At 45.6% G+C, this 12,431-nt stretch overlaps 2 non-coding genes across 2 annotated transcripts; both read left to right on the top strand.

The window, feature by feature from the left end:
• The first annotated feature begins 4,776 nt into the window (after positions 1–4,776).
• Positions 4,777–4,974, top strand: LOC148334221 (U2 spliceosomal RNA). Its single transcript, XR_015844534.1, has one exon. It is a non-coding gene; the product is annotated as a U2 spliceosomal RNA (small nuclear RNA).
• Positions 4,975–5,633: 659 nt separating this feature from the next.
• Positions 5,634–5,797, top strand: LOC148334220 (U1 spliceosomal RNA). Its single transcript, XR_015844340.1, has one exon. It is a non-coding gene; the product is annotated as a U1 spliceosomal RNA (small nuclear RNA).
• Positions 5,798–12,431: the final 6,634 nt, after the last annotated feature.

The following is a 12,431-nucleotide window of genomic DNA, read 5'->3' as shown; positions in this document are numbered from 1 at the left end:
TTATTGTCAGAATGTTTAATGAGACAGTGAATGCAGATGACATTTGTTTTTGGCTGGGTAGATATTGCACGGTGAAAGGCCAGGCTATGAAAGTGAGAGATGAGGATGGCATCTGGAACTGTGCCTGGCGGGTACCCATTCAACAATGGCAGGACCCCCAGGGCTTCCAGGGCCTGAAACATCTCCCATCAATGATAGTCCTGGGTGAAAACCGGGGCTACATACACTACCAGGGTCAACCCAAGCTCTGCCGCAAGTGTGGTGAGCATGGACACCTGGCAGAAGCATGTCAGCAGATAATTTGTGGAAAATGCAGAGTAATTGGGCATACTTTTGAAGAATGCACCAATGGCAGAAAGTGCAATCTCTGTGGGGAATCAAACCACCTCTACAGAAATTGTCCGAAATCATTTGCCAACAAATTGAAGGCTGGAAAAGAAATGGTACTGCTAAATGAAATTGAAATGGACAAACAACCAAAAGACACACCGGAAAATTCAAATCTCCCTCCAAAACCTGTCATTGGTGGAGAGGGAACAGGTGAGGAGGTGGAAGGGGAGGGGCATATCTTGACTACACCAATGGGGAGTTCAGAAGAAAGTAGCATGTTGTCACAAATGCCCACAACCGAATCGAGCAAAACCAACATGGAAGACCAGACTAGTTGTGAACGCAGCGAAATTCCTTGTACACAAAAAATTAAACGACTAGCATCTGAGCGGTCTTCTGAGTCTCCATTGACCTTAGAGAAGAGGGGAAAGCCCGGGAGCTCAGAGAGCGACGTGGAAGAGCACAGGGCTTTTCCTTGCAACTCACCAAACGAGCTGTCTTTTTTGAACATAGTACTACAATCAACGCCCAAAAACCATAACACAATGAATTTAAGATTGCGAGAAAGACCATCACCAAGACTCCCGAATCCTACACCTATTGCTCAGGTGAAGGAAGAACTCCGGTCTCAAGAAATTACCTAATTGATTAGTTTTAAAGAGCTTCCTCCTTTTGATACCCTGTTTTGTAGGCCTCCATTTTAAATCATATCTTTAACTCTCACCTTCTCGACTATAAACGTTAGAAGTGTGAAATCAAAGACTCGTGCTCAGAGCGTATTGTCCTTTTTAAAAACTCTTAAGTCTGATGTGTTTTTAATGCAAGAATGTGGTATTCCCTTTTTAAAAAATTATAAGCAGTGGGAGGAAATGTGGCCACACCCATCCTTATGGAGTGGGTCGAACGAAAACCGCAACGATGGAGTGGCCATTTTAATAAACAACACTCGAATTGCAATTAAAGGTAGCACGGTTTTAACAGATGGACGAGCACTTTTAGCACACCTAACCTTCATGGGAAAGGGTTTTAACCTTTTAAATATTTACGGTCCAAATGAAAAACACGACAGGTATGAACTTTTAGAGAACTTGCAGTGTCACATGCTAGGTCGTGCACCCTTTATTATGGGAGGAGATTTTAACTGTGTTTTAAGCAGAAATGATAAAAAAGGAGCTGGAGAGGATTTTAAAGTTGATAAAACATCTGTTTTACTGAAGGACATGTGCCGGTTTTTTAAATTAGATGATTGTTTTAAAACCATACATCCAAGAGAGGAGGGTTTTACATGGTTTAGCGGAGATAGCAGCAAAGCCTCTCGCATTGACTATTTATTTACACGGGGTTGGACACCAACTGATGCGAGATTAACCCCTGTATTCTTCTCGGACCACCTTTCACTCTCTTGCAACCTGTCAATCCCATCTGGTTTGACAGTCGGAAGAGGCCTCTGGAGGCTCAACTGTTCCCTTCTTGAAAATGAAGTTCTGGTGAACAAATACAGGGAGCAGTACAAAAATTGGCAAACACTCCAAGACCTGTTTGAATCACGAGCACAATGGTGGGAAATGATAAAGTTAAGAACCCAGACCTTTTTTAGAGAAGCAGGAAGAGAGAAGAAAAAGAAGGAAATTAAACATATGTTCGGACTACAAAAAAGACTACAAAGGTATTTTAACCTCTCACAAAAGGGTATCAATTTTAATGAGGAGATTAAACAGATTAAAAATAAATTGAGGCTTTTAGCAGACATCAAAAGTAAAGGTGTAATACTAAGGAGTAAAGAAAAGGAGATAGAGGAAGGAGAAAAATGTACAAGGTACTTTTTTAAAAGAATTATGAACAAGAGTGGGGGTATTTTTAAGTTGCGAAAAGTAAATGGTGCTATAACAGAAATAAGCAGTGAAATAAAAGAGACAGTGGAAAGCTACTACCAGAAACTGTATGACAGGAAAGAGATTCAACCTGAGACAACGTCGGAAGTATTGAATTTTATTGAGAAAACAGTGACTGATAAAGTGCTTTTAACGTGAGATTTTACTCAAGAGGAATTAAACAAATGCATAAAACAATTTAAGAAAGCAAAAGCTCCGGGTGAGGACGGACTCTGCCTGGAATTTTATTTGACTTTTTGGGACATTATAGCACCGGATTTAATCACTGTTTTTAATGAATTTGACAAAACAAGCCGACTACCAGACAGTTTTAGAGTAGGGATAGTGACACTACTGCACAAGAAGGGAGACAAGGCGGACCTGGACAACTGGCGACCTATCACGCTTTTAAATGTTGATTGCAAACTTTTTAGTAAACTTTTAGCTACACGCATGTCTGTTTTTATGGGCGAATTGATCAACCCGGATCAAACCTGTGCCATCGCGGGGAGGAAGATCACGGACAGCCTCATGCTGATCCGTGACACCATCTGTTATGCGAGAGACAGAAATATGCGGCTAGTAGTCCTAAATTTAGATTTTGAGAAAGCGTTTGACCGAATCTCGCACCCTTACCTCTTTAGAGTACTGCAAAAATGGGGTTTTCCCGAAAGGTATATAGCGTGGGTGGGATTGCTGTACCGGGATATTAGCAGTAGATTTGTGGTTAATGGGGACCTGACAAAAGCAGTCCAAATTAACTGCGGTGTCCGTCAGGGTTGTCCTTTATCTGCACTCCTCTATGTCCTATGCATAGAACCGCTGGCACAGATGTTGAGAAAGGATAAAATGATCAAGGGGGTTAACATTCCAGGTGGCGGGGGACTTACGACAAAATGTATTTTATATATGGACGATTTTAATATCCTGTGCTCAGACCTTTTATCGGTGACAAGGGCTTTGGACTTGACTGATTGGTATGGGAGGGCCTCTGGGTCAAAACTTAATAGAGCCAAGACACAAGCACAGTTTTATGGACCGTGGACATTGACAGAAAAGACAGGTTTATCCCTGACATTGACAAAAACTGACCAGAAAATACTCGGGATCAGATTTGGCAGGGAAGGGGGAGGAGAAGCAAGTTGGGGCGACGTGGTAGGGAAAGTGAGGAAAAGACTTGTTTTTTGGAGAATGAGGGAACTGACCATAGAGGGAAAAGTTTTAATCATAAAAGCAGTTATTCTACCATTGCTTTTATTAATCAGTTCTGTTTTTATCCCAACAAGAAGTATCCTTTTAGGTTTGGACCGGGCTATCTTTTACTTCATCTGGGGATCCAAGTGGGAGAGACTGAAGAGAGCAACAATGAAGATGAGCAGAGAAAAAGGGGGAAAAGGAGTGCCTTACCTCCAGCTCTTCTTGGGAAGCAGATATGTGGCCCTGCACTTCCAAACTGCACTAGAGCCCTCAAGCGCTCAAAAAGCTCGAGCAATGTCAAGATTCTGGATGGGATCTTACCTCCGGAAATTAAGACTCATCCCTAGCGATCAAAGACTGCCTGTGTCTTTTATCCTGCCGCCTGCCTATTCTTTTATAAAAGTTTTTTTAAGGAATTTTAAACTAGAAAATCAAGAATGCCATGTTTTAAAAAAACCACAGATCTCTCATCTCTGTTGTGCAGGAGCGGGAAACGGTATGTCCAGTGCGCGGGCTTGCATTCGGCGAGCCCACAACTGTTTGGCGCAATGTAAACCATCCCGCCCTCCCAAACAAACTTCGGGACCTGTCATGGATGGCGGCGCACGAAATCCTCCCAGTCAGGTACGTTATGCACTCCCGAGGTATGGCAGCGCACTCAAACTGCCCCCGACCTGGTTGTGGCGCCCAAGAGTCGGTGAGGCACCTCCTCTGGGAGTGCAGTGCTGCCACGGACCTGTGGGCGACAGCCGGCCACCTGCAATTCCCGGACTTGCCAGCAAGGGAGGTCCTCAATGCACAATTCGTGCTCTATGGGGTGGGCCCAATGACGAACACAAGAGAACATTTTGCAAAGCAGTGGCTCACCCTTGCCGCCATCAAAGACGCCATTTGGACCTCCAGAAACTTGCTGGTAAGGAGGCACAGACAGACCCCCCCCGTGGCTGTGCTCCGAATGGCAGCGGCTACTCTGAGCTGCCTGCGGCAAGCCAAGGACACAGTCACCAAGAAGAGTCGTCTGTGCCCACCCGGAGGAGGGAACCGGAGCCCACAGGGAAGGTCCTGGCAGCGACGGCCTGGCTCCTCGGGAGAGAGTGGAGAGATGCAACACCTCTGAGGAACTCCTTGAAGCATCCTGGCAGGTTTTATCTGTCTGGACTCTGTTTGAGAGGGTGGGATGAAGTCCCACTTAGTAAGGCGATACTACGCTCCTGCACAACAGAGGTTGAAGTGCTTTTTTTTAACAATTGCTTTTTAAAAAATATTGTCTAGATGTATTTTAGATACATTTTACCTTACTCCTCTATGTCAAACATGCTGCTTTTTTAACACGTTACCACAGAACTAAGATTGTGCTCCATGTTGGAGAGATGTGAACATCAATGTCTACAGTAACAATAAAAATTTTGCAAAAGAAAAAGAATCTGTTCTTATCAGTTTAATATCTGATACTTTCCCTATTTGGGGACCATATATTAAATTGATTTTTGGAACTGGGAGATGGAATAGGGGCTTGCTCCGTCCATTCCACGCATCGACCTGGTATTGCAGTACCGCCAGGAGCGGTGCACCCACCTCTGCTGGTCACAATGAATTTGTTGCTGGATGTTTCCATTCTATGTAGTTCTGTGGGAGAACGAAGAAACCCTTTAAGCAGCTGTCGTGTTTCTCAAAGGCTGTCTCTTGTTTTTGAGACTTTCACCGAATACCATGTCATGCTGCGGCTTAAAGGACATTCTTTCATTGAAGAAAGCGTCGTCTTGCTCCGTTATTGAGGGAACATGCGGTGGGTGGTCATATAAATAATGGTTTCAAATATAGATCATATAAATTTCCTATAAAGTTATAATATTGGCGCTTGGCTAATCAAAAACGTAAATAAGTAAAGTTTTGTAAAGGAGTTTGAATTGTTACACCGCTACATGTTCCTGACCACACAAAGAAACAGGAAATGAGTGCTAGAAAGGCGTGGGGCAGGGTCAATTCAATTCTCGCTTTGAATTCTTGTTAGAATTTAAGCAAGGCGTGATGGGAATGTTTTTTTCTGATTATTTTGACCTCATTCACAAATATTTACTTAATGCAAGTCTAAAAGAGACTACTTAAATTAATGTACGTGTCATGCATCATCCAGCGTGTATGTGTGTGCATGCGAGCACACGTGCGTTGCAATCGGGCCCGTGACTGAAGATGGTGTGGGTGCTTAACCTTTTGGCCTGGCAATGTGTACATCTCATACTTACCTGGCAGGGGAGATACCATGATCACGAAGGTGGTTCACCCAGGGTGAGGCTCAGCCATTGCACTCCGGCTGTACTGACCCCTGCGAATTCCCCAAATGTGGGAATCTCGACTGCACAATTTCTGACAGTGGGGGACTGCGTTCGCGCTCTCCCCTGATTTCTGATGGTAATGACAATGAAATAAAATCATTCATGTCACTTAGTGAGCACGGTATCATGCTTATTTGTCAACATGCGATAAATAGTTAGCTTCTTTCGCAGTTGACAAATTACTGTCATTCACCTCCACACAAGTGGTGGCGCTAGCAAGTGACAATGTCAATTGGGAAGCAGGAAGTGCGTGTAAACGAAAAGATCTCGGTTTTTTAGTCTGTTTAGGACTGTTTTACATAAGATAAGATAAGATAAGATAAGATGTCCTTTATTAGTCCCACAATGGGGAAATTTGAGGTGTTACAGCAGCAAAGATATAGATCACACAGAGTCGGCGGCGTAATGTAGCAGCAGACATTCAGAAAAAGCATGCAAATATACACAGTATAAACGTATCTAAGTGTAAGGAAACACTCCTAATGTTTGTCCATTATACGGAGGGGGAAACGCTGTAATGATAAAAACTACTGAATGATTGAAAATACTGCAATCATAAAAATATTGCAATGATAAAAGTACTGTAATGGTAAGAGTACTGAAATGATAGAAAAGTACTGCATGATAGAAAATACTGCAATGGTAAAAGTACTGTAATAGTAAAAGTACTGCAACGATAGAAAAATACTGCAATGATGAAAGTACTGCAATGATAAAAGTACTGTAATAGTGAACATCCTGCAGTGGTAGAAATACTACAGTGCTAGAAGTATTGTAATAAGAATACTGTAATGGTAAACAAAATACATCATTGGTCAATATTTAAGTACACCCTTGGCTGAAAGTACAGTAGTAGTTAATATTGCATCCTAGGACTGCACAATTGCACTAATGCCCTCCCGTTTGTAGGCCTGACCCAATGTTCTTGTTAAAAAGTCTGACAGCAGTTGGCAGGAAGGAGCGGCGAAATCTCTCTTTGGTACAGCGAGGGTGTAAAAGTCTGTCACTGAAGGAGCTGTAAAGTGTTCTCAGAGTGTCATTGAATGGGTGGGCTGGTTTGTCCAGCATTGATGACAGTTTTGCCGTCATCCTTCTGCCCCCCACTGAGTCCACAGAGTCCAGGGAGCAGCCCAGGACAGAGCTGGCCCTCCTCACCAGTTTGTCCAGTCTCTTTTTGTCTCGGCCCGAGATGCCTCCTGCCCAGGAGACCACTCCATAGAAGATGACTGATGAAACCACCGAGTCATAGAAGTTCCTGAGGAGTGTTCCCCGAACGCCAAAGGACCTCAGCCGCCTGAGTAGGAAGAGTCTGCTCTGACCCTTCATATAGAGAGCGTCTGTGTTGTCGCTCCAGTCCAGTTTATTGTTCAGATGAACACCCAGGTACTTGTAAGTTGAGACCCTCTCAACGTCTGTTCCCTGGATATTCACTGGTGCAGGTGGAGAGTGCCGACGCTTGCGGAAATCCACCACCAGCTCTTTGGATTTCCCAGCGTTGATTTGGAGGCGGTTCTGCTGACACCAGTCCACGAACCCCTGCGTAACCCCTCTGTACTCCCGATCGTCATCGTCAGTGATGAGGCCGACAATCGCAGAGTCATCAGAGAACTTCTGCAGGTGACAGGTTGTGGAATTGTATTTGTAGTCCGAGGTGTAGAGGGTGAACAGGAAGGGAGCCAGCACAGTTCCCTGCGGCGCTCCCGTGCTGCAGAGGAGCACGTCAGACACACAGTCCTGTGTTCTCACGTACTGTGGCCGGTTTGTGAGGTAGTTGTGAATCCATGTGATGAGGTGGTGGGCCACTCCCGCCTGCTCCAGCTTGTCTCCCAATAAGGCGGGCTGGATGGTGTTGAAAGCACTTGAGAAATCAAAGAACATGATCCTCACCGTGCCCCCCGCCTTCTCCAGGTGGAAGAGTGAAGTGTGGAGCAGGTAGATGATGGCATCATCCACACTGATGCCAGGCTGGTATGCAAACTGGAGTGGGTCCATTGAGGAGCTGACCAGGGGGCGCAGATGGACGAGGACCAGTCTCTCCAGGGTCTTCATCAGATGAGACGTCAGCGCCAGTGGTCTGAAGTTGTTGAGCTCCTTCGGATGGGGTGTCTTTGGAACCGGAACCAGGCAGGATGTTTTCCACAGCTGGGGGACTCTGCCCAGCTTCAAGCTCAGGTTGAACATGTGCTGGACGATTCCACACAGCTGGTCTGCGCAGGATTTGAGGAGCTGGGAGCTGATCCCATCTGGGCCTGCCGCCTTCCTCGCCTTCATCTTCCTCAGCTGGTTCTTCACCTGAGATGTTGTGAGGAACAAGGCTGAGCAGGAGGAAGTGGTGGTTGTCTGATGAGGCTGGGAACTGGAGCCTGTGGAGAGAGAGAGGGGCGAGAGAGGGGGAGAGAGGGTCTTGTTCGCAGTGGCAGGAGGGGTGGGTGGGGGCTGCATCAGGGAAGCCTGAGCGGGGTCAGACATTTGATCAAACCTATTCAAAAATAGGTTCAACTCATTTGCCCACTGAAGCCCCCCCCCCTTCCGGGTCTTACCTGCTTGTCCGTGGCCTGAGATGGTCTTCAGACCCCTCCAGACATCCCTGGCATTGTTCCGCTGCAGTTGTTCTTCCATCCGCATCCTGTAGGACTTTTTCCCCTCTCGGATCCTCCTTCTCAGCTGACGCTGCACTCTCTTCAGCTCGTCCTTGTCGCCTGAAACAAAAGCCCTCTTTTTCTCCTTCAGGAAAGCTTTAATGTCCGGTGTGATCCAGGGTTTGTTGTTGGAGAAACATCTTACAGTCCTGGTGGGAATGGTGTTCTCCATGCAGAAGTTAATATAGTCTGTAACTGTGTCTGTTAGACCATTAATGTCCTCACCGTGAGCTTCGCTGAATACCTCCCACACAGTTGTGTTGAAACAGTCCTTCAAGGCCTCCTCGGCTTCTCCGGACCATCGCTGAACTGTGCGTGTCACAGCTGGCTGCCTGCAGACGAGAGGTTTGTACACAGGCAGGAGAGCAACCAAGTTGTGGTCAGCTTTGCCCAGCGGGGGGAGGGGCAGTGACGTGTACGCCTCCTTGGTGTTGGCATAGAAGAGGTCCAATATTTTATTGTCTCTGGTTTGGCATGTTACATATTGTGTGAATGAAGGCAGAGAGGAGGAAGGAGAAGCATGATTGAAGTCACCAGAGATAAGGAACAAGGCATTTGGGTGCTGTGTTTGTAGCCTGCTCACAGCTGCATTCAGTACATCACAGGCTGTCTCACCGTTAGCAGAGGGAGGCACGTACGCCGCTACCGCGATCACATGACTGAACTCTCGCGGTAAATAGACCGGACGCATGCTAACAGCTATCATCTCAATGTCCCGACTGCAAAGTTGATCCTTAACAGTTATATGCCCAGGGTTACACCATCTATCATTAACAAACACAGCCAGCCCTCCCCCTTTTCTCTTACCGCTCTCCAGTGTCCTGTCCGCGCGTAGTATTTGGAAGCCGTCCAATTCCACGACGGCGTCCGGCGTTAGCTCTGTTAGCCACGACTCCGTGAACACCAGCAAACTAGCCTCCCGGACAATCCTCTCGTGCCGGGTTAGCGCTGTTAGCTCGTCCATTTTGTTGGAGAGGGATCGAACATTCCCCATAATAACGGACGGGAGGACGGGGTGATATCGTCTCCTCCTTGCCTGGCGTTTAGCCCCCGCACGACATCCCCGTCTCTTCCTCCTCAGCTCGCGGGGAATATCGGGTCTCGCTCCGGGAGCCCACGCGGGGTTAGCACGGAGTGCTAACAGCTGATCTCTTGTGTACACGATCGATCCGTAGCTCCGAGTTTCGTCTCCGGACACGATCGCGCAAAAAACAGCCCCCAACAGTAGTAAAACCACCGCAAGTTGGATGTCCATTGCTGAGGTGAGGTAAAAATAAAATAAAAAAGGGTAAAGGGAAAAAACACACGAAAAGGCTCAATAGTGAGCCACGCTGCTGTAAACAGGCAGCCACTCGCGCGGCGCCGGAACCGGAAGGTTACACGGCATGAAGTTAGCGCAGAATTCATATTGGTCCGATATGGATCACGTGACAGGCGAGCGATTTCCTAACTTTCTTTTCACTTAGAGGAGGAAAAGCAACACAATTGTCCTCTTACGATCCGCAATACGTTTTATTAGATTCTTGAAATTCGCACGTCGGACTATTTAACCATTTAAGAGCATTGCGATGCCAGTAAATGGAATACTTCTATTGCTGTTTCCAATTGGTCCACTTTGGGTCACATGGACTACAGTACCCAGCAATTGCTCAGCTTTTGTTTCGTTCGCAGGCTGGCAAGCAACACAGTTGGTCTCGTTTTCAGCTAAAAATGTGTGAGTTTGATGTTTGGCATGTAAATGGTTTGTTGTGATCATTTTACATTGGTCACCGTCACTGTTGCTCGGAATGTCGAGAATCAAGTCGCCCCCTGTGTCAGTTTGCTGATATCGCTTCTCGGCCTTTTGGCTAAGACTGCGATCACCTCCTTTGGGCGTGTTGGTTCTATACCTGCTGTGGTATAGGACTTATTCATTGGGGGATATATCAGCTGTTGCTTATTGTTGATAATAACCTTTGTATTTTCAGTTATCCGACTAAGGTAAGTAAATATAAACTAGTATTTGTTATTATTTATTATCTACGTCCTGTGGTTCTCCGGCTATGTCGGCCACCCATGCCGGCATGCGGAGGCACCACAGTGTACGTTTTACTTTCAAGGAAGTTAATGGAGAGGTCCTGGTAATGTCCAGACTGGATTTTTCCAGGAAACTTATCCAACAGACCTTGGAATTTAATGCTAATGACCTGAACTGTATCATAACGTTGCCTTTTAGCAAAGGTTTTGATGTTAGTTTCAGCTCTGCTCTAAATCTTCGCGAATTTTGGCTTCGTTATGAAGAGGTAAAAGCCCAGTTTTCTGCGTTCAATGTGGAAAAACTGACTGATAATGCTGCTAAAACAGTTATTGTCAGAATGTTTAATGAGACAGTGAATGCAGATGACATTTGTTTTTGGCTGGGTAGATATTGCACGGTGAAAGGCCAGGCTATGAAAGTGAGAGATGAGGATGGCATCTGGAACTGTGCCTGGCGGGTACCCATTCAACAATGGCAGGACCCCCAGGGCTTCCAGGGCCTGAAACATCTCCCATCAATGATAGTCCTGGGTGAAAACCGGGGCTACATACACTACCAGGGTCAACCCAAGCTCTGCCGCAAGTGTGGTGAGCATGGACACCTGGCAGAAGCATGTCAGCAGATAATTTGTGGAAAATGCAGAGTAATTGGGCATACTTTTGAAGAATGCACCAATGGCAGAAAGTGCAATCTCTGTGGGGAATCAAACCACCTCTACAGAAATTGTCCGAAATCATTTGCCAACAAATTGAAGGCTGGGAAAGAAATGGTACTGCTAAATGAAATTGAAATGGACAAACAACCAAAAGACACACCGGAAAATTCAAATCTCCCTCCAAAACCTGTCATTGGTGGAGAGGGAACAGGTGAGGAGGTGGAAGGGGAGGGGCATATGTTGACTACACCAATGGGGAGTTCAGAAGAAAGTTGCATGTTGCCACAAATGCCCACAACCGAATCGAGCAAAACCAACATGGAAGACCAGACTAGTAGTGAACGCAGCGAAATTCCTTGTACACAAAAAATTAAACGACTAGCATCTGAGCGGTCTTCTGAGTCTCCATTGACCTTAGAGAAGAGGGGAAAGCCCGGGAGCTCAGAGAGCGACGTGGAAGAGCACAGGGTTTTTCCTTGCAACTCACCAAACGAGCTGTCTTTTTTGAACATAGTACTCAAGAAATTACCTAATTGATTAGTTTTAAAGAGCTTCCTCCTTTTGATACCCTGTTTTGTAGGCCTCCATTTTAAATCATATCTTTAACTCTCACCTTCTCGACTATAAACGTTAGAAGTGTGAAATCAAAGACTCGTGCTCAGAGCGTATTGTCCTTTTTAAAAACTCTTAAGTCTGATGTGTTTTTAATGCAAGAATGTGGTATTCCCTTTTTAAAAAATTATAAGCAGTGGGAGGAAATGTGGCCACACCCATCTTTATGGAGTGGGTCGAACGAAAACCGCAACGATGGAGTGGCCATTTTAATAAACAACACTCGAATTGCAATTAAAGGTAGCACGGTTTTAATAGATGGACGAGCACTTTTAGCACACCTAACCTTCATGGGAAAGGGTTTTAACCTTTTAAATATTTACGGTCCAAATGAAAAACACGACAGGTATGAACTTTTAGAGAACTTGCAGTGTCACATGCTAGGTCGTGCACCCTTTATTATGGGAGGAGATTTTAACTGTGTTTTAAGCAGAAATGATAAAAAAGGAGCTGGGGAGGATTTTAAAGTTGATAAAACATCTGTTTTACTGAAGGACATGTGCCGGGTTTTTAAATTAGATGATTGTTTTAAAACCATACATCCAAGAGAGGAGGGTTTTACATGGTTTAGCGGAGATAGCAGCAAAGCCTCTCGCATTGACTATTTATTTACACGGGGTTGGCCACCAACTGATGCGAGATTAACCCCTGTCTTCTTCTCAGACCACCTCTCACTTTCTTGCAACCTGTCAATCCCATCTGGTTTGACAGTCGGCAGAGGCCTCTGGAGGCTCAACTGTTCCCTTCTTGAAGACGAAGTCCTGGTGAACAAATACA

The sequence above is a fragment of the Idiotropiscis lumnitzeri genome, chromosome 7, assembly GCF_059441095.1.
Source record: "Idiotropiscis lumnitzeri isolate Australia: NSW breed Sydney's pygmy pipehorse chromosome 7, RoL_Ilum_1.0, whole genome shotgun sequence".
Classification (NCBI taxonomy): domain Eukaryota; kingdom Metazoa; phylum Chordata; class Actinopteri; order Syngnathiformes; family Syngnathidae; genus Idiotropiscis; species Idiotropiscis lumnitzeri.
The sequence above is the reverse complement of the archived record's forward strand: the minus strand, read 5'-3'. Positions and strand labels throughout refer to the sequence as shown.